Source organism: Amblyomma americanum, chromosome 4, assembly GCF_052857255.1.
Source record: "Amblyomma americanum isolate KBUSLIRL-KWMA chromosome 4, ASM5285725v1, whole genome shotgun sequence".
NCBI lineage: Eukaryota > Metazoa > Arthropoda > Arachnida > Ixodida > Ixodidae > Amblyomma > Amblyomma americanum.
The window spans coordinates 114,746,764-114,768,581 of NC_135500.1; the positions used below are offsets into that span (position 1 = coordinate 114,746,764).

The 21,818-nt window shown below is 50.6% G+C and overlaps 1 long non-coding RNA gene across 1 annotated transcript; it reads left to right on the forward strand.

The window, feature by feature from the left end:
• The first annotated feature begins 13,466 nt into the window (after positions 1–13,466).
• On the forward strand, positions 13,467–14,439 carry LOC144130315 (uncharacterized). Its single transcript, XR_013314064.1, has 3 exons — positions 13,467–13,557; positions 13,925–13,954; positions 14,397–14,439. It is a non-coding gene; the product is annotated as an uncharacterized LOC144130315 (long non-coding RNA).
• Positions 14,440–21,818: the final 7,379 nt, after the last annotated feature.

The window sequence follows — 21,818 nt, forward strand, 5'->3', positions numbered from 1 at the left end:
AGTTAGTAGCGCTCAGTTTATTTCCACCCTAGATCTTGTCAGGGGTTATTGGCAGGTTCCACTTACAGAAGAGGCTAGTAGGTATGCGGCGTTCATTTCACCAATGGGAACATTCCGTCCTAAAGTTTTGAGTTTTGGTTTGAAGAACGCGCCATACTGCTTTTCAAGCCTCATGGACAAAGTGTTGCGGGGACAGGAAGAATTTGCTTTACCGTATTTAGACGACGTAGCGATATTCTCCGCATCCTAGTCTGAGCATATGGCACACTTGCGGGCAGTGCTTACCCGCCTGCGCGAAGCGGGCTTGACAGTCAAAGCTCCCAAGTGCCAATTAGCACAGGCCGAGGTTGTATACCTCGGTCACGTGATTGGACAGGGTCGTCGCCGCCCCTCTGAAATAAAGGTGGCCGCTGTGCGAGACTTCCCGCAACCGCGCACGAAGACCGATATTCGGTCGTTCTTAGGTGTCGCCGGCTACTATCAGAGGTACATCCCCAGGTACTCCGATATCGCGGCTCCCCTGACGGATGCTCTAAGAAAAACAGAGCCCCAAACAGTCGTCTGGAGCGAGACAAAGGAAAGAGCTTTTAGCGCCCTAAAGAGCGCCCTAACAAGCCAGCCTGTGCTACGATCGCCAGACTACACAAAAGGGTTCGTTGTTCAGTGCGATGCTAGTGAGCGAGGCATGGGCGTTGTACTGTGCCAAAGGGACAATGGAGAAGTGGAACACCCCGTCCTGTATGCTAGTCGTAAGCTGACCTGTCGTGAGCAGGCGTACAGCGCCACCGAGAAAGAGTGTGCGTGTCTCGTGTGGGCCGTTCAGAAATTGTCATGCTACCTAGCCGGCTCGAGGTTTATCATTGAGACGGATCATTGCCCTCTCCAATGGCTGCAGACCATCTCTCCCAAAAATGGCCGCCTCCTGCGCTGGAGCCTCGCTTTGCAACAATATTCCTTTGAGGTGCGTTACAAAAAGGGGAGTCTCAACGGTAACGCCGATGGCTTAAGTCGAAGCCCCTAACGTAGGAATCCGCCTCAAAGTTGTTGGTTACTGATGTTTTCTTCCTGAGGCAGGATTTTTAACATATTGCTTTTGTTTAGTGTTTCAAAGTGATTATGTGCTTTCTAGTGCAATTTTCCAATTGTGGACGCGTTCTGAGTGCTGCTTGACTACTGTAAGGAACTAGGCAGTAGTATAAAAGGGGAAAGAGCCTGGCAGAGCTTAGTGAGGGTTGTCTCGTGCTTGCTGACTGAGCGGTTGCGTTTCGGCGTAGTTCTAACGCTTGCTGGGAACGAGCACAAAAATGGCAACTCTCCTGAAGTGACTTTGCAGTGCCCTGTGTGATCCTGAACCTGAGAACGAGGCCTTCTCTGTGCGCTGCGCTCAAGCAACGTCGAGGGACGACCGGTTTCGTTTACGAGCATCATCGAGCGACATCCCTCTGGACAGCGGATGCAGTCCCCTGACCATCGGGATCTCCTTCTCCCGGCGGGGCGGTCTGTTACGTCTCGCCTACAACGCGCGGTATAGCCGGCGCGGATGCAACGGACGCCGCGGCTTCGTTCATCGCGGCCGCAACGCCTCCCGCCAAGCGCGTCCAGGCAGGTTTCAGTGCCACGTGTCGTCGTGCGTGCGTGTGTGTGTGTGTGCATGTTTTGCCCACGCTTGTCAAAGCGCGGCAGCCGGGGAGAGGAGCTCCCCAACTGGGAGGCGAGGAGGTCTGACCGGCGCCGGCCTGGCGGACGCGCTCGTCACGTCTGGACATGTCGAAGCGACGCCGTATCGGATGACTCTTCCCAAGCCGTTCCCTCTTGCCCTCGACTCCGATGGTATAAAACGCCGCTGCCCCGGACGCCGAGGGAGACTTCGATTCCTTCCTTCGAGTAACGTGGTCGCCCTGACCGGCTGCTCTTTTGAGATGCCAGAATAAACAAGTTGTTCTGTTGCCAGTCGACTTATCCTTTGCCGGGACCTTCGGATGTTTCCAGCTTTGCCCCAGGCCGCCAGGCCAACGCTACCCTTGGGGCTTGCAACCCAAATGCAACACCCTCAACACCCCACAGACAGATTACTAGGCCTGGGCCTCCACAACACGATCGGGGAACTCGTGGAGACCCATCGACAGGCCCAATACATAAGGCTTACACAAACCTCCACAGGCCGGTATATCCTGGACTCCCTCGGAATCAGAATACCGGCCAACGACCCAACCCTCCTCCCCATTCCTCGATCCCTTCACCGAGAGCTGGTCATCAAGCCACTGCCAAAAAATATGCACCGCTCCCACCATGAGCAGCGCCGCAGAGCCCGTGCGAAGGCACTCCACCGAGTGTACGGCCGGACGCCGTATGGGTGGACGCCGCCTGCACGGGTGACGAAGCAACCGCAGCCGTGGTGGACTCCTCTTCATCCGCCCTCCTCACACTACCTCTCCCTCCAGACACCACCCCAGAGGCTGCAGAGGAAGCCGCCATCGCAACTGCCATCACCCGCACGGAATCCCAGTACATTTTAACAGACTCTAAAACTGCAATTCTAAATTTTGCGCGAGGCCGAGTCCACGTCCCTGCTTTTGGCATACTGGGCTCGCCCGATGCACCCCCACCCCGCCATGTAGAGCTTATATGGGTGCCTGCGCACTCCGGTAATCCCGGAAACGAGGCCGCCAACCTTTTAGCCCGAGGGTCTTTAAACCGGGTTCAGGTGGCCTCGGATCGGCGATTCGCGAGGGAGCGAATTCACTCGTTCAGGGTGATGACGCAGGCCTACAGAGCCTCGCGCCAGCTCTACCCCCCCCCCCCCCCCCCAACCCTCCCTAGATAACAAACACGCAACACTCTGGCGCAAACTACAGACACACACACTCCCCTCACCCCTGACCCTAGCCCACTATCATCCCTACTTCCCCACTCCTGCCTGCACCTTGGGCCGAGAACCTTCGCCTCTTCCCTCCACATCCTCTCCCTCTGCCCGGCGGACCCTCCCCCGCGCGGCCTAGAGGACCTCAAGACCTGGGAGGACTGCGAGACCCTGCTTCGCTCGGAGGACCCGGCCGCGCAGACAATCGCCACTGGCCGGGCTGCCAGTGTTATGGACCTTATGGACATAAACACTTGAGTGCAGTGGGTTCGTGCGGACACCCAGGGGCGTGCCCCGACTTCCTCTCCAACAATAAAGTTTTTCTCTCTCTCTCTCCCAGACAAACGGAGCGGCGGAAGACTGACTTTGCAATTCAACTGAGCGAGTTCCACTCGGCCAGCTGTAGCTATCGCGTCACTCCCGGTTTAACCAGAGGTAAACCACCACCATTTTTTTTACGGTGAGAGCCTGTTACGGTAACAGCGTAATGTGCATTGTATGCATTCGCTGTTGTAAGCGCAGCTAAACCGAAGACACGCAAGTGCGGTGTCACGAACAGGGCAGATGACGCACCAGCGCTTCGACGAACGGCGCCGCGAGCGGGAGAAAATGCACCGTGCAGGCGTGGACAAAATAAGATTGACCATGCGAGCGCGTGCGTAAAAGCACGGTGCCGCCATCTCTGGCTGCGAGAACAACTCGAAACCGAAGCGGAAAATGCCCCTCAAAAAAGACCCTGCAACCAGTAGCTTTGACCTATCGCATTGTAACACGCAAGCATGTAGCAGTGAGGAAAGACACTTCATTCCGAAACTTCTCGGGCTGTGACATACGCAGCGGTCGCCGCGTGTGCGAATGCCGGTTATGACGTCGGGTTCAATTGTTCAGCTACCTATAGTGCCATACTAGCAGGTGCAAGGCAGCTTGCACCAGTGTTCGAGCCTACGACGGCAAGGCGTTGCTAATGTCGGCGGCACACGTGCAGCTTTTGTCAAAAGTTCGGAGCCCACCGCGACCCTGGCAGAAGCTGGAGCGCTGTCATTGGCGGCGTTGTACGGCGCTTGCCGCTAATAGAGTCGCTGGTGGTGCATTTTTCGTGATTCAACACGTGGCTAGGCTTGCGTAAGTTGGTGTGAATTAAAACTACACTAAATTAAAATTAGGAAAGCAGCGACCCACACTGCAGTTTTTTAATACCTCACGTGATCTCAAATTCTTATGTCACAACCGTCGTTCCGCTATTAAATCTGAAACAGCATGAGAGAAAAAAAAAACTGATTATAAATTGTTTCCCGCTTATTCGCGCAATCCACGTGGCTGTTCATTATTTATAATGTGCTGCGCATAGTTATCAAAACTAACTTTAGTTGTTTTAACAGATGTCGCTGAACGATTGGTGGCTCAAAGAAGCAGAGTCCCAAATTTTGCATTGCATATATGTTTTCTGTAATGATGCGCAAGACATTAATATACATGACTCCTATGGCCGCTAAATAATTTATGTAATTTATTCTCTCACCTGTTTCGGTCGCAAGAGCCTAGCGATGTCTATGACGTCAAAAGACCGCATAGAACCACGTGAAGCATTGTCTCTTGAGGTAGGCTGGCCTTAGCGTTGCATACTCCGACGTAACAACGCGCGCGCGCGCCCGGCTCGGCGACGTCACGTTGACCCCATATCTAGGCGCCCAACGTGGGGCTGCACAAACATGCATGGAATGGACGACGCCAGTGCAAATCCCTCCCATGCCCATGCAACGTCCAGGCTGTCTGCCGGCGAGCGCCGTCGCTCTGTATGCCGTACAGGCAGATTGTAGTTATGCCTACGACGCAAGTTATAGCGCGACACGGGGCCCGTCGGCAGATCTCTGCAGCGCTCGCTGTCCGGCTGCGACTGAGGCCTGATTTTGTCCTCGGCCCACTCATCTCCACGTGATACGTTGCGTTTGAGGTCGCATACGTGTACTGGACCGCCAGTCGGCTTTGACCGCATGTCCTCGAGCCTGTACACGAGCGCCGAGAGTTTTCTCGCTCTCGATACGGGCCCGGTCCACTTCGGCGCCAAGTAGTAAGTGGTTTTATTAAAAATAATAATAAACAAGGATGGAAAAGATTTTTGCTAGCCCCGGCATCTGCCATCGATACTGAAGCACCTGAGCTAGGGCAGCGGAAGTAAATGATAGCAGGCAGAATGGAGATATGAAATGAAAGAGGTGAGGGGACAGGAAGAAAGGATAGGGGCAGAAGTGATGTTTACAAAAACTGTTTACACAATAATAAATGTATGCAGGCTGCACACGGGATGACAACGAAGCCGCAAGCTGTCTGCTGGCGTCGCTGAGCACGTGCTGGCGCCGAAGCACCAGGTCGCCCACTTCGAAGTGACCTTCCCGATGCGAGCGGTCGTACTGCGCTCTCTGCTGCGCTTTGGCAGCGCTCAGATTACGGCGAGCCTTACGGCATTGCATGCAGCTGCGTCGCGTACTCAGCGTGTGCTGAGAAAACGACTGGCACGTCTTCCCTCGAGGATACGGTCCATCGGGTTGAGCACCTCTCTCCCCAGATTGAGAGATGATGGCGTGTAACCAGTCGAGCGGTTGACGGCCGAAGGCAACACAAACGCGATCTCTGGTAGATAGGTATCCCTATCTTTGCGTCTCTCGCTCATTTGCCTTTCCTTTTCGCACCGACTGGACGCACTCCTGAGGGGCCTTTATGGGGATTCCTTAAGGAAGTTGCTGACACCTTCATTTTCCTCATTGTGCGCTTTTCTTTAGACTACCTGTACAGCCTCTCCAGAAGGCAGATGACTCAGCCACTTGCACAGTATTTTTTCCCTGTACCGTTGTATCGACAACCTTTTCTGGAGTTCCTTGACACAAGTGTTTTAAAACGTGTTAGGCGAATGTGTATTTCTTCTGCCGCAAAAACATTCAAGGCTTCTTTAAACTGCACACATCCACGCTGCCTGTGAAGGCATGGCTTCATGCTGAGGAGATGTTTGGGCCATGGACGGTGAATTGCCGTCTGTGCAATACACCAGATACCATTGACAATTTTTTTTATTCTCTGCAATGATGCTATGTGCTTCTGGGACATATTACAGCGAACACTTAAGAAGGACATTGAAATCACACCCTAGAGTATCCATTGTGGCCTGTGGAGAAACGCTGTGTTTTGCCATGTGATCTATTTATGTTGATGGGACTATTTAGTCTCTGGAATAGCCGCATGATGGACCGCCACGCCGAATCACAACGGTCGTCGAAATCTTTGTTTCGTGCGCAATGCGCTTTGGTGCGGGGAGTATATGCTGCCCTGCAAGAGCCGCCTAGCTGGCTCCCCTGTCTGGATGCATGTGTGTGCCTCCCAGACTTTTGATGTTTGGGAAGGTGGGGACGTGCAGGGGTATGGTGACCTAGTGTTTTCTGGCGTAAGCATGCTTAGACTTTATTTTCGGCACTATTTCCATGCAATAGAGAAAAAAAATTCCAGTCGTGGCAGAGTGGAGCGTCCCCGTCTCGAATGCCAAAGGCCATGGTTCGATTCCCGGCCTAGACGCTTGGGTGCGCGTGCCTCCTGATTTTTACGCTGCCCCCGAATATTTCCGACGCGCGGTGCCGACTACAACTGCTAGTACTACGGCGTTGACGGCTTTTCGACCGAACGAGCTGTATACGCTCTCGCGTAAAAATAAGCTTTTCGCTCAATGCTGTTGCGCAGACAATTGGAGATATGCCCTGATATTGAAAACTTGAATTGACGTCGGGGAATTCGAAGCCCTTTTTCTTGCCATTGATGAAAGCACCGAGATTACAGATACCGCTCAGTGTGACCTTCACTAGGGGCGCAGACAGACAACAATCTCAACGTGACAGAACTACTCACTTGGTTTTGATGAAAAGCACTACTATAGTAGCGAACATCATTTCGATGATTGAATGAAATGTTTAACGCACCGGCTTGTATTAGAAGTCGACTCTGTGTGTGGCAACTAACGGTGTGTTATCAATGGTCGGAAGCAAGAGTGGTCTTGTAGGACGCGTTTACGAAAGAAGGTTGCGGGTCACTGAGCAGTTTGTGGCGGTGTAGTCCATATTGCACAAAGAAGCACTCGGAAGCAAGAGATTGATTATGAAATCGGTCGGGGCAGTGAACTGTGGTCGTTAAAGAGCGCTCAGCCACCGCCAGTTCACCTCTCTTTTACAAGAGGTAGACTCCATATCTTATACCACGCAGACGTGCGCTGCTTTAGCCGCGGAAACGTGTTGAAGAGACTTTCTGACCTGAGAGAGGAAATGACAACTTCTTGAAGAAGAAAATTATGCCAGTTGTTGAGTAGTCAAATGAGCAGTGGCTTCGTTTCCTAGCATTTCTCAGACATATGGATCACCTGAACATCTTGAACGGAAAACTTGAAGAAAGAGAAAAAAGTCATAACGAAATGAGCGACGACAGGTGCGCATTTCACTTCAAGTGAGAACACTGGCAGCACCAGATTGAAGCGAATAAGCTGGGCCATTTACCTCGCAAGTTACTGGCTGACGTTGCTCAAGAATCCTGCGAGGTTTTCGCGTATTTGATCCGGAATCTGGAGGAAGAATTTGAAACACGGTTTCGAATCATCCGCCGCTACTCCAAGCGGTTACAAATTTTCTCTTCCCAATATGTGGTGTGCGAGTCGACGATTTTGAGCCTGAGTTGCAAATGGAGCTTATTGAACTTCAAGAAAACGTCAAATTGCAACTGCTGTTTGAAGACGTAGGTGTCCCGGAGGTTTGCACTTTTTTGAATGAGACAATTTTTGAAACCCTGTGGTACCAAGCGACAAGAATCATTGTCATGTCCGGGAGAACATACCTGTGCGAGCGCCTGTTCTACTTACTGACAGTTATCAAGTCTGCGCTGCATTCAAGGTTGACAAACTACCACTTTAGAGCCATTATTAAAATTATCTCCGCTCTAGACCTAACGCCGGATAGTACATTCCCTTGCCGCTGCTAAGCGTTGTCAAACCTCAAGCCGGCAGCGTGCTTAGAAATGAGGGTTAATTACTGCGGTTCAGAAATAAAACCACTACATTGTAAGGCCAATTATCTTTGTTGATTCTCTTATTTAAGATACTAAAAAAATGCGCACTGTTTACAAAAAGTCACCGTTGTCAGTTACTCTCCCCTTTTTCAGGTATTTGCGACGCCTGGCCTGTGTGAGGCGAATTTTTCTCAATGCGTCCCACATAACATTATGAGTCTGAGACCCCCTGAGGTATATATATGGTCGGGCTCTAGTCAGCTTTCCATCTTTGTATGTTGGATGAATGAATTTTTTACAGATAACACGTATTGCAGCAGGTGCAAAGTTCTGTCCTCAGCGTTAGGTTGGTTAGAAACAAGAGTCTGTAGCTTTCTATATACGTCTTACAGCCAGTTCTATTTCGTGTAAATGTGAGAGTGAAGGACGGAATGCCGGGTTCATCGCGAGCAACGGTAGAAACCGCAACGATACGTAATTCGTCTTATAGTTGAGTAATGAGCTGACCAGTAAAAATACCACTTCCTTTAGTTAGCACAAAGAAGGCTGTGTGTTCCAGCAGTATGACGAAGAAAGGCATTAACTACGACTGCTCGTTGCCTTTTACGCCAGTTCAAAACATGTGCCTTGTGAAGCTTGCAAAAGTTCATTTGCTTTCCGATCCCTTTCGAATAGATCGAATCATTTCAACTGTGCGCAGCAGTACCGAGATGCTTTCTTCTCACCGTGCGATATATGTCGCAGTTCATAAACCGGCAACTGGGATCAATGGCTTTTGCATTGCCTGTGTAGTGCGTTTGCATCGTATAGTGTTCTACCGTTATTGTAAAATAAAAGTCAGCTTTGCTTTCCCCCCAGAGCAAAAGAAGTATCAGTGGCCAATCAGAACTGTTGGTGCATTACACCTCTGCTGCCTTTTCGTAATTATATCACCTGACTGCCATCTGCGTCACCGCCGCAATTAGGAATCGAAGTTTTATGCCATGTCCGGTTTAGGAAGGATCATTCAGATATTTGTGTGCTTTAAGTGGAAACCTGAACTGCCAGAGTTGCTGCCAAGGCTATCAATGAAGCGCAGGGGGTAGCAAATATGGTCTTATTCACTCGAGCGACGTGTGTTGCGATTCGTGACCACAGCCGTTTCGTCTTGAAGACCCCGCCTTCCAAGGAATGGTGTCCGCGAGCCATGGTCCCGCACGGCCCAGTCGGCATAAGTGACACCGGCTTATTCCGGACCAAACCAACTCTTTCAAAGGCGCACAACGGGGAACGTAGCGGCGGAGCAAAGCATGCGATTAACGCTCTCAAGAGCGCAATGTTCGGATTACAACAAAACGGGCGGTAACAACTGAGCGCAGCAGAATAAAGCACACTACCTTACTGCCGTTAAGCTTAACCACGGTTAGGGCTGCCCGTGTAAATAGGGTATAAGGTGCGTATGGTTCAAGCCACATTGACCGCAGCCATGTTTTAGGCTTTTGAAAATGGTCCTGCTGTCAGACAGCGTCGTTGGGTGGTCGGGCATCCCGTGAGTGGAGCCGCACCATTGGAGAACATCGACGCCCTCCCTGTCCTGGCCAGACAGGAGTCGAGCGATGATAAAATGAGGGTCAACATCTCGCTGTCCCCATTCCCATCACATTACCCATAACCCTTCCCTCAGTCCCATTCCCACAACCTATGTCCTACCCCCTCCGCTACGTCCCAGGGGAGATCAGGGGAGTCTCCCCGGGCCCGCTTCCCCGGCTGTGGGTCGCTTAGTAGCATTACCCCATTTTTTATTTTCCCACCTTCGGGTGGCAAAAGCCCAACATTGCCTTCGGGCCTTTTCATTTATATTACGATTGGGTTAAGCCTGTGATACTTTAGTGGTACAGGCAGGAGCTCATTGGTTTACGTTTTTTTTTTATGGCAGCTCCACCATACTCTTTGTCAGACAGGCAGGAGCTTATTGGTTTACGTTTTTTTTTTTATGGCAGCTCCACCATACTTTTTGTCTTTCGAGTGACGCATTCAGTTGAGCCACTTTGTCGTCGGGGATGTTTCGAGTTGGTGTACCATACATGCCATGGTGACGGGACATGAAGTGGAGTCTCATGTTATAACATTTCGCCACAGACACCGTTTAGCAGCAGATTAAACATAGCGCCTTGTCTCGCGATTCAGGGAAGAAAAAGGACTCTTCCCATCGAGGCTGAGATCTCATCTTCAACTTTTCGCTTCGTCGACGCCTTCGACAGGGGCATTGCGGCATTAAACTACCGCAGCAAAAGACCCGTGTCCTTTATAGAAGTAGCTGTCGCACAGGTGAAGCACAAGTTAGAACGGGCTATCGCCTTGTGGAATTTAGCACGCTGACGCACCCTAATATAGCTTTCTAAAGGGCGTCACAAGGGGTGAGAAGAGACAGGCAAAATGGATTTCATGGACTGCCTAAAAAAGCGAGTGCGGCGTGCGGTAGGCGAAGTTTAAGATCCTGAAGCGGCAAGTTTGCCATGAAGCATGAAACTAGTAGTTCGGAAAAAGAGTGCTACTCCTCAACCCAAACTACGCCTTTGTGAAAACGCTTGCATGGATCTGCGAATATTTGTGATCATGGAATGCGCTGAAGGAAACAAGCAAACGTTTGGGCTAGATAAAGTTTGTCTTCATGCTCCGTGCATTAACACTCGCTAGGAATTCCTGATCCCCGTTTGCTACAATTGGTAGACGATGACCTCCACCAGCTGAACGTGCAGGCCTTCATACTTGTAGCGTTTCTCATCTCGGAGGTCCTGGTATTTGGGGTCGCAATTTTGCTGTTACTGAAGCTAATAAACATAAGAAAATACAGGTAAGGGTAACATCGGGGTTTCGGCAAAGCGGGGGACAAAGTTTTCATATGACTGCTAGCAGCCATGAAGTCCATGGTTCGAGGCGTAAGAAATAAATGGCAGATGGACATCCTTTGTCCTCCTTTTGGTGAGCCAGTCAGAACACGGGAATGGCTGCAGGTATCAACAAGCCACGCAGGCCTTTATGCGTGCTTTGTGTGCAAAGCTAGGCGAGCCTTCAGAGTCTTCAGATCGCTCGTTAGTTGCCCGTTTCTTCTTCGGTAGGCGGTTTCACTGAATGAACAAAATGGCACTGTTGCTGAAGCCCAGCGGGAGGTGAGTATGCGGCTGAATTCACAGATTACCTGTGCTCTTGGGTGCTGGGAAGTGCATCTCCCATGCCTTATGATGTGTTAACAGTAGAACACCTATATCTCAAAAATCTGTTCCCCCGTTCGTATGAAACATCAGTTGGAAGGTAGCAAAGTGGAAAGCGGGAAAACCCTCTCCACTTTCAGAGGAGAAGGAAGGCAAAAAGAAGAGAGAATGGGAGGTGATGGGTGACGGGTGGGGGAGAAAGAGAGGGGGGTACAGCGTGTTACACTCTGATTGCCGGATTGGATCGGCACAGTCGAGCGATAGTAGGGCTTGTCACGTGGTGATTGACGGAATGGAACATGGAACCGCTAGAATGGTCTGAACCCGTCAGTGGGAGCAGCTGCTCCATCCGTGGGACACAACTAATGCGAACCGATGCACTGTAGCAATAATCACGAGAAAGTACTTACATTTAATTGGGCGAGCGGACACCCCGGACTGTGGCATGTCCGAGACTGTGGAGCATGTGCTAGTAGTTTGTCCGGTATATGCGCTCTAGACTAGCGTTGGCTCCTTCCTTGAAGAGTAGACAGCAGGCCACTCTCTGAGGACTTACCGCTAGGCGCTTGGCCGCAGCGTTGGCAAGCAGCCCCGGCAATGCAGGCGTTTTCGCGTTTTTTGAGTGACACGGGCCTCGACTCGTGATTATGATGCCATCAAATGGTTATGATGCCATACTCTCATCTCCCTTCTCACCACATCGTCACCCATCGCGACCCTCTTTCTTCTCCTCCTCATTCCCTTCCCTAGTGCAGAGTAACAGGCCAGATCTCAATCTTTCTGGCCGACCTCTCTGCCTTCGTTTCATTAAATTTATCGCACTGAACGTCTGTACTTATGAACAAAATGGCACTGTTGCTGAAGCCCAGCGGGAGGTGAGTATGCGGCTGAATTCACAGATTACCTGTGCTCATGGGTGCTGGGAAGTGCATCTTCCATGCCTTATGATGTGTTAACAGTAGAACACCTATATCTCAAAAATCTGTTCCCCCGTCCGTATGAAACCTCAGTACTTTCGCCCTGTACGAGACAAAAGTTAATGAGCGATTCACAGCCAGGGATCAAGGCAAAGTTGAAAGTTAATCATCGCCATCAGCCCGACCACGCCCACTGTAGGGCAAAAGTGTTATCCATGCCATCATCATCATCAGCCTGACTACACCCACTTACAATTACACAGCGCAAAGACAAACACGGACAAGCGCTTTGTGGTGTTTCCTTACCTCTCCGTGTTTGTCTTTGGGCTGTACAATTGTAAGCATGATTTACCAACACGCTCAGCAAGTGGTGCTACCCGCACTGCAGTACAAAGACGTGTCTCATATCTCTCCGAACAGTCCTGTCCTCTGCCAGCTGTGGCCTCCTATCCCGCAATCTTCTTAATTTCATCCGGCCACCTACTTTTATGCCGCCCTCTGCTGCGCTTGCCTTCTCTTGGAATCCACTCCGTTGCCCTAAGGACCAGCGGTTGTCTTGCCTTCGCATCAGGTGCGCTGCCCAAGCCCATTTCTTCCTCTTAATTTCGACTAGGATGTCATTAACCCACGTTTGTTACCTCACCCACTCTGCCCGCTTCCGGTCTCTGCACGTTGCACCTATCATTTTTCTTTCCATGGCTCGCTGCGTTGTCCTTAACTTAAGCTGAACCCTTTTTCCTTAGCCTCCACGTTTTTGCCCCGTAGGTGGCTACCGCCAAGATACAGCTGTTGTACACTTTCCTCTTGAGGGATATTGGTAAACTGTCATTCATGATCTGAGAGAACCTTTCATATGCGCATCCACCCCATTCTTATACTTCTAGTTATTTCCCTCCCATGATCCGGATCAGCGGTCACTACCTGCCCTAAGTAGACGTATTCCTTTACCACTTCTAGCTCCTCGCTACCAGTTGTAAACTGCTGTTCCCTTGCTAGGCTGTTGAACATTACTTTGGTCGCAGTTGCTATACGGTGGTCCTGTTTATGAGACATTTCTGGCCCACAGGGCCTGCGTAGAGCAGGGCGGCCTCCCACGGGTTACGAGTTGGGGAAGAGAAGGGGGGTATGGCCTTGTTTTTCCGGCAGGCCCGTAGCATGTCGTAGAGATCAGCAATTTCTGAGCTCTGTCGACATTCTGTATGGTTCGCGATGGGAAATGGAGTGCTTTCTGTCTTTCCTTCTCTCAAAAGCTATCCTAGGCTCCACTCAATTGATTTACGTTCCATTAGTTTAAGCGGATTGCACTTTATGGCAGGTGTTAGGGGCCGCGTTAAGGTTTTTGTCTGTCGTTGTTGTTGTTGCCTATAAAATCTCTCTCACTGCTTTTCTTCTTCGTTGAGTCTCCGACGAGCCCACATTTAAGCGGCTGCCGACGGAAACCCGCGTGACCCGAGAGGAGATCGAGGAAGCAGAAAACGAAGACTTCGGAGCTGTGCGCCATTGACATTCCAAGGTTTGCAGTTATCGGCCGAACAGCAACAACCGCGGTGAAACATGAGTGAGTTCTTCAATCCAGCCAGCTCTTTTCAAACAGTGCTTTTGAGCAGGGATATTGTGTGAATACGTTGGTGCACGAAGGAAGAAGCGGCAAAAATACCAGCTCTGCCATCGAAACCTTGAGCCTAGCCCCGTGTTCAAACCCTGCATCCAGATTAACCCAGTCTGTTTGCATGCGTTCTTACGCTGAGCTCGCTTAACGTTGTGTGACATTCATCCCACACGGCAAAACGCGAGCGCATAACGTTGTTGCAAAGCGTGTGACATTCATCCCGTGCGGCAATACGTCACCCGAGATTTTTAACTTTGCGGAAACCTAACGCACGCGATCAGCGCCATTCTTACTTTGTTCGTTCGTTATATTTCAGCGGATGCTTCGCAAATCGCTATCCTGGCTCGTAAGTATTTGCCGACGCCGGGAGTGGCTTTTATTCACCGTCATTAATTAGATGCCTGCACCTAGTGCAATGCGGCAGAATCGCTACGTCTGTTGCAAAGCATGCCAGAATTTTAGGCTCAATACACGTATGCCATACATGGCACAGGGCATACTTAAACGTGGGTCCAGTTAAACGCTTCTCCTTGGGTGTTTAACGCCTCAAACACTTCTGACCGGTCTATATCAATGCACACTTCTTACTATTTTTTAAGTGGTGGCATGGTTGGAATTAAAAGGGAAGATTAGTTTTCTTCATACTCCATGTTTGCGATCGAGTCCAACGTTATAGTACACGGCGTATCTCGCTTGTTGTGTTTCCTAGGCCAATCGTGACCCACTCCACCATCAGAATGCATTTTGTCCCTGCTTTGCGCATCCAAATTAAATTCCTTCTCTTTCAGAGTCTGCGTTTTCTGTCAGCGACGGGAGGCCTTCGCGTCGGGGTGAGCGCCTGCGCATTCTCAATTTTATTGGATATAGCACCCTAAAGCGACTCAGGCTATGAGGGGACGCCGTAGTGAAGGGCTGCGGATAATTTCGACCGCCTTGGGTTCTTTTCACGTGCGCTGACATAGCACAGTACACGGGCCTCTAGCATTTCGCCTCCATCGAAACGCGACCGCCGCGGCTAGGATGGAACCCGCGTCTTTCGGGTCAGCAGCCGAGCACCATAACCAGTGAGCCACCGCGGCGGCTGTGTATTATGCATTTTAAGGAGCCCCTTGAAATAAGAAAGGTGTTTTATTTTTAACCGGTAGAGTAATACGCTGAAGCCACGGCTTCGGCGTTTTCTAGTTCCTTCGCCGGTCCATCGGCTAATGATCAGCTAATGGGGAGAACGCGCGCCTGTCCTTGATGGGAATGGACGTGTTCTTCAATATTGATCGTTCTGGCTCGCTTAAGCCACTTGTATTTTTAAGAGAGTTTGCCAAAGCTTCGTGATAAAATTGCTCCCTTATTCAGCTTACTATTTCGACTAATTACAGGAGCAAAGTAAGTACCGAAAAGAACATGCCGTACCAACGTTGTGCTGACACATGGCGCATCGTGGGTAATCTGAGGCAAGTGCCATTGGACTCACCCTTTCTTTTTTCCTCAGTTCCAAGCGTACGTGGCTTCACTATGTCAAGTTTGGGACAGCAATCTTTATCGGCACTTTTCTGGTCGCCGGTGGCCTCTTCGTGATCATCCGGCAAGTAACAGGTAAGAAATCTACGCCAGCTTAAATGCTTCATGTCGCGTAAACGTCATGAGACGATCATCAAGGGATACTGCAAAGAGTATTCAATGAACACTTGGCAGTTACGTGGCTAGGAGCACAACCGTGTCAGCCAACTACACGGCTAATTGGTTTATGACGACGTGACCTAAGTTCTAGTTGCCAGCACCACACTGCAGTCTTTAGTTTCCAGCACTATACTACGCAGTGCAAAACACCAAACTCGCCAACAGAAAATTCCAAAGTTCACACCAGGCACAGAACACAAACTAAGTCACACACCAGGCTAAATGCCTGCCGGAGACTTCTGATGTCTCGCTGGACAACGACGCATTGAACTTTTCTGCCCGGCGTCTCTTGCAGTGCTGCAACCTGGTGTGAGGCTTGTTGTCGAACCCCTCATTGGACCGTTCTGTAGCGCAGCCACACAGCTACAGAGGGGAAGTTTACCACCTATCTATAATCTTCGTAGCTAAAGGAAAGTTTGTCCTGGTCCGAAATGGAGTCCCGACTTACTTGTCCAGGGCAGTCGGTCTACCAGCTGAGATGACCAGGTCAGCTGGCACAAAGTAGCACGGCACTGGAGCCTACGCTGGTGCCGTTAAATGAGGAGGGATACTTCAGCGCCATTTTATCTAGGGCTTTTGCTATCTTGTAGCCTTCTTGGTATATCAAATGTGCTCGTTGGTCTCTGTGTTTCCCTTGCTTCGCTCTCTTGCACAGGCAGGAATGCCACAAGGCCACGCGCGGGTACCTACAAGCCCGTCATGAGTGTTGGGGCAAAGGTCCACCACCACGCCTTCAACGACGACGACGACGATGGTGAGAAGGGCTGGTTACGCTTTGCCGTTCTCGGGGCGTGCTTGCCAAGTTGCCGCGTTTGGCTCCATCAGTATTCGGTGAGCGACGATATCCGTTCATCCGTGCGCCTTTGGCTTCGTTGCCCGACAGAGCGCGGTCACCCTGCGATCAGGAACCCGAGTTGCGATTGGTAGAGCGCAGCAATTTGAAGTAATTACAGTCCGGATAAATAATTATTTGCACATGCTTGACTTTCTTTCCTACTTGGTGCACCGCCAGTAATTTCTCCAAGGGCAGTGTTGACAGTGTGAGTCGGAAAGGGAAAATTTGTCAAGATGCACGATAATTTGTAGTTAGACGCATAGCGATCGTGTCCATATTTTTGGTAGCTTTTTCGCATACTCTCATGTGTCACGCAGGGTGACGTAAAAATGTGTAAGGGACGGATCCCTGAGCACATTTCCGTGCGCACAGTCAAAGACTCACGGATTCTTGGCTACGCCCGTGACCATCGCGGCTCGATCAGGACAAAGCTCAATCATATATTAGCAGCTCCTGAAGGCAGTGACCTTGTATATAAATAAGTACGCCACCGTGCTGCAAAGGCTGTGACACCTCGTAGTTGCTGTAAAACATCAAAATCGAAGCAAACGTGAAACAGTGGTTGTGCAGCAACATTGTCTGACACAGGCGACGAAAGTACGACCGCAGCTGCTTATATCGCAGAGCTGCTACCGCGCTCAGCAGCTGCTTTGATCACTAATGTATTCACGTCGTCAGTAACTGGACACGTGTGTGTGTGAGAGATATTCAAAAAATTCGTTGGAGGCACTTAGATATCTCTTAACTGCGAGAATAATATTATTAATAATAATTTTTTTGGGGGGAAAGGAAATGGCGCAGTATCTGTCTCATATATCGTTGGACACCTGAACCGCGCCGTAAGGGATGGGATAAAGGAGGGAATGAAAGAAGAAAGGAAGAAGAGGTGCCGTAGTGGAGGGCTCCGGAATAATTTCGACCACCTGGGGATCTTTAACGTGCACTGACATCGCACAGAACACGGGCGCTTTAGCGTTTTTCCTCCATAAAAACACAGCCGCCGCGGTCGGGTTCGAACCCGAGAAGGCGAAAGAGGTTTGCGACTCATAACCTTAAGGTCACGTGACCAATGTCACGTGACATCACAAGGTCGCGTAGCCTAGGTGACGATGTAACGGACGGATGGTCATCGCTAGTATGAGCCATTAAAGGCTATCACCTTAAAAAAACTTGAACCCTTCCGATCGCCTTGCCGTAATATTTGGGACACACTTCCTAAACAACGATGTAACCCGCCGTGGTGGCTCAGCGGCTAGGGCGCTAGGCTACTGAGCCGGAGTTACCGGTTCAATACCGGCTGTCGCGGCCCCCTTTTTAGTGGTGACCAGTCACAAAAGGCGCCCATGTACTATGCGATGCCAACTCTCGTTAAAGATCCCCAGGCGGATTAAACTAATCCGGAGCATTCCACTACGGCGTCCCTCGTAGCCTGACTGGCCTCAGGACGTTGAACCCCATGTACCATACCAAGCAACAGTTTGCCATCTAGGTCGCCCAGCATGCGCCGCAACGGCGTTGGAATCGACTGGGCTTGTTTTATTAATGCTTAAGCATTGCTTGCCTCATGCGTGGCGTGTACAGAAAGTGCCCGCACTTCTTTTCCACGAAGTAACTCGGGTAAGCTCGGGTAAGTTGAGAGGACTGTCGCGCCAGCTGCGCGAGAGGTTGCTCGGGAAGAGCACCATGGGTCGCACAATCCCTACGGGTGGCTGTGACAGGAACAGCCACCCGCCAGTCCAGTGGCGCAGCCATGCAACGCTGCACTGGTAATGGTACGCGGACTTGATCGCCGCTATCTATGAATGTTAAGTAGAGCATGACCAATTCTGCATAATGGGCATTCACCCATGGTGCTCCGAATGGTGTGCGGTTTGGTGACCAACGCGAACAGACATAATCAACCACAAACGCACCAACGGAAACAACAGCAGTGCACAATGCCTTCGCACTCATAGCACGTAAGGAGTCTTGAGTGTCCCCGGTGGTTTTTTCATAATCTTTCCTTCCTTGTCCTTTTTTTTTTTGCACATTACTAAAAGTAGGAAGAATGGAACAACAGCAGGGGACACACAAGCTCCGCTTTAAAGGCATGACGCGATAGCGATAGCGTTAATTGGATAATGCCCATTCATGCAGAATCGCTAATTCTCGGCTTCCGGCATTCATAGATCGCTGGGAGTCCTCATACTGCTCTTGGCGCAGTTGAGCAGCGGTTAAAGGGAAAGTGAAATGGTTTTTTGAGAATTCGAGGTTATTCAAGAATTCGAATCTATGAAGCTTCTAGGTAAAGCATGCAAAGTGGCTTTGCGCTAGCATTTAAAATGGTGACGTAATCACCGCTTAAAACCGTGATGATGTTCAGGCCTCTCCTCACTACGTTGGAGAAGTGCGCAGAAAATCGTGGTGACGTCATTGTTGCCGAAATTTCAGTGATCCGCTGCATTCATTTACATGTTGCCGTGCATCTTCCGATGCCCCCAAACAATGCTTCGTGAGCTTCACTTTCGACGGTATTTGTTTTATTCCTTGAAACAAAAGCTTCTTCGCTCGGAACTTAGCGCTGTCGTACGTGACGTCATCATTGCGGCCTCTGCCGGTCGCTGTGCTCTGTAGCGAAGCCTCAACGCCGACGCCGCTTTAGCCGGCGATTACGTCACCAGATGCTAGCGCAAAAAGATTTCGCATGAGTTTTACGCATTCGGCTCGTTTAAACTAATCGAATTCTAAACCTCTTCAGTTGCCCCTTAAGCGGTGAGCCACTGCTCTACGATGGCAGGTGTTGTCACCAGTGGGGCTTGTGAGACCTAGGTTGCTCTTGCCGAGCAACCTCTCGCGAGCGATCTAACTGCCACAGAGCACGGTGGTCAGTTTGCTCACAATCCTGTAAGCAGGTTTGATGACGTCAGAAGGTCACGTGATCTAGTAAGCAATCTATATTGCCGAAGTGACTGGTTCCTCCGGCCGCTCCGTCTGCGAGGCTTCAAACTGTCGGCGCCGGCGGCGCCGGATAAGTTTTTCGATGGGGGGGGGGGGGGTACTAACTCTTTGGCGTTAAATTTAAAAGAAAGGGCAGATGGCACTGATCGTTTAATAGCGGATGTTCAGAACTGGCCTCGAGCTGCACCAGTGAGGTATCCCGATAGTGGCCAAGATATTGCCGATACAAATAGGCTAGAGGCCGGTGAGAATGGGTGGCGAAGGCGCAATAAGCGCCGCCGGCTGCCCTTTACGCGCATGCGCTAGGTGCCGTCCACTCACCCGGCAATCAGCGGCAGCGGTTCTCGAAGCGCGGCGGTCACGCGCTCCTAATTTCCCTCAAAGTATTAAACAACCTGTACGTATACACGTTAGGGACGTTAGCTCTACTACGAAAGGTGTATTTGGGGGTTCAGGATGAATTTCGACCACCTGGGATTCCTTAACGTGTGATGACATCACACAGCACATGTTCGTCTTTGCATTACGCCTGCATCTAAATGCGACCCATAAGCCAGGATTCTGTAATCATGAAAAGTGTAACAGTTGCTATTACCCAACTATAGTTTTAACATGACGTCACGGGCGCCATCTTTGGGTGCAAGAGAGAAAACTTTGTCCCAGCGCAGTGGGGAGTGGCCTCTTCAGCACTCCTGCCACTACCATTCGTCCCTTCTCAGCTCAAGCCCGAACAGCGAACAGTCCACCGCCCTTGGTAAGGAGACGAAGCACCACCTCCCCTTTCCTGCCTAGTCTCTGCTGCGCTGCCATAATTGGCGATAAGCGGATTAGGAAAACGAACAGCCAGGCTTTCGCTTTGGTGGCTACTTTCGCCGCTTGCTTTCTGGACCAAAAGATGGCGGCCACTAAGACGGCGATGCAAACTATATATAGGAAACAACCTTTGAGACTACCAAAGGGCTTCAGATTAAACTGAAGACAACGTGGGAAGCTATGGAAAAAAAAGGGTAAGAGTAACGTTAAAAGGCCGGAAGAGTGTACAGTGATTTACAGAACACAAGTTGGTATACAAGAAAAATCAAGCAGTGCAGTGGGAAAAGGCAGGAAATATTAGTGGAATGGATGGTCCCTCAAGGTCACCTGGGAAGATGAGAAAATGGAAAAATGAGAAGCTCTGCGGTCCTGTCCACTTTGTTTCTTGTGCCCTCGTCTTGTTGCGCTAGGAATTCGTAAAACATGTGCCAACTAGCCTGCAAGAACGTTCTCGCACGAGATAGGAAAGTTTGCAAGGATAAGGTGGCCGCAGCTGGTGCAGGACAGTGCTAATTAGCCCTTAGGAGAGTCCCTTTGCCGGCAGTGGACGTAATCAAGATAATGATGTACTTGATTCACTGGCACAATCACTGCAGCGCCACCACAGTTGTCCCGGATGCCGTTCGCCTGCACGGTGGGCCTGTCCCTGGACCTCCTGAAGCACGCCAACCTGCTGCTGCGCGAAGACGGCCTCTGCGAGTACGTCATCTTCCAGTCCACCTTCGTGGCCGACGGCGACGGGAAGGTGGACCTGTGGGACGGCCACAACCATACGCGCTCCTTCCGCACGTTCCTGGAATTCGCAAGGGTGGCCCGCAAGAGCGCTTACGGCGTGGCCATCACGCACAGGTACACCCGCAAGGCATGGCCCCTTCTTGAATGCGGCGCCTGTAGCCGCATAGAGTTAAGAATACTATCGCCTGGCCACTAGGGGCTTGACCCGCATTGCTTTGGGCTAATCGGAGTGTGAGTCAATGAAGTGCAAAAAGAAATGAAGCATGTTTTTTTTAGCATAAACAGTATTTCTGTCCATTTCAATCAGTCCAGTAAGTTACAATATCCTGAAAGATACATCCGTAACATTTCTACGCGTTATCGCTCATGTAGATGTATCAGAATAGAGGTTCACTACCAGACTATATTGCACTGCGGAGGAATACCAGAGGACAGTGGCAAAGACTGTACACTTTTCGGCTTGGTGCTGCTGTTAATTTCTAACAAGGTAAAGGAAATGATTGCGGGTATGCGGTGGCCGCAGCTAGCACAGGACAGGGTTAATTGGAGAGGCATGGGAGATGCAGTTGCCCTGCAATGGGCGCCGTCAGGCTGGTGATGATGATATGACACGTTAATCTTTCTTAACGGAACAGGTTTCGAGTAAGATTCTGCGGCAAAATAACGCTAATGGGTTCTGGCTCTCGACGGCGACAAGCCTTAGTTAAGACCTGTTCCGTCAGGGGTCCGTCGTGGTCTCTACTCGTTCCGGCTGTTCGGGCCACAGCGCCTCTTCGTACGGGAAGGAAGGAAAACGTTGCACATATTTATTGTGCGCAGCACTGCGATTCTCGTAGTGATGCCGTTCCTGTGGGTACGCTCGCTAAGTATACAAACAGTAAAAGTCTCCGTGACTTTTCGCCTCGCTGAGTGAAGAAGTCAGAGTCAAAGCGCTGCCAATTTCACGGTGCAAAATGCTAGACGATGCACTTCTTGTACAACCGTCATTGATGAACAGCATCGCTGCAACATCATCGTGGTGGCATGGGGTGACAGAATGCGCTACAATCCTACCACGTGCCACTATATCGACTCTTTGTCTCTCGGAGGCGCTTGGATTCAGCCAGAACTACGACAGAGAGATGATCGCAACAACGAAGCTCCAACTGGAACCTTGATGGCGCGTTGGCGCAGTGCGGCGGTGATGCCATTAGATGGTCATAGTGTCTAGTGTTAG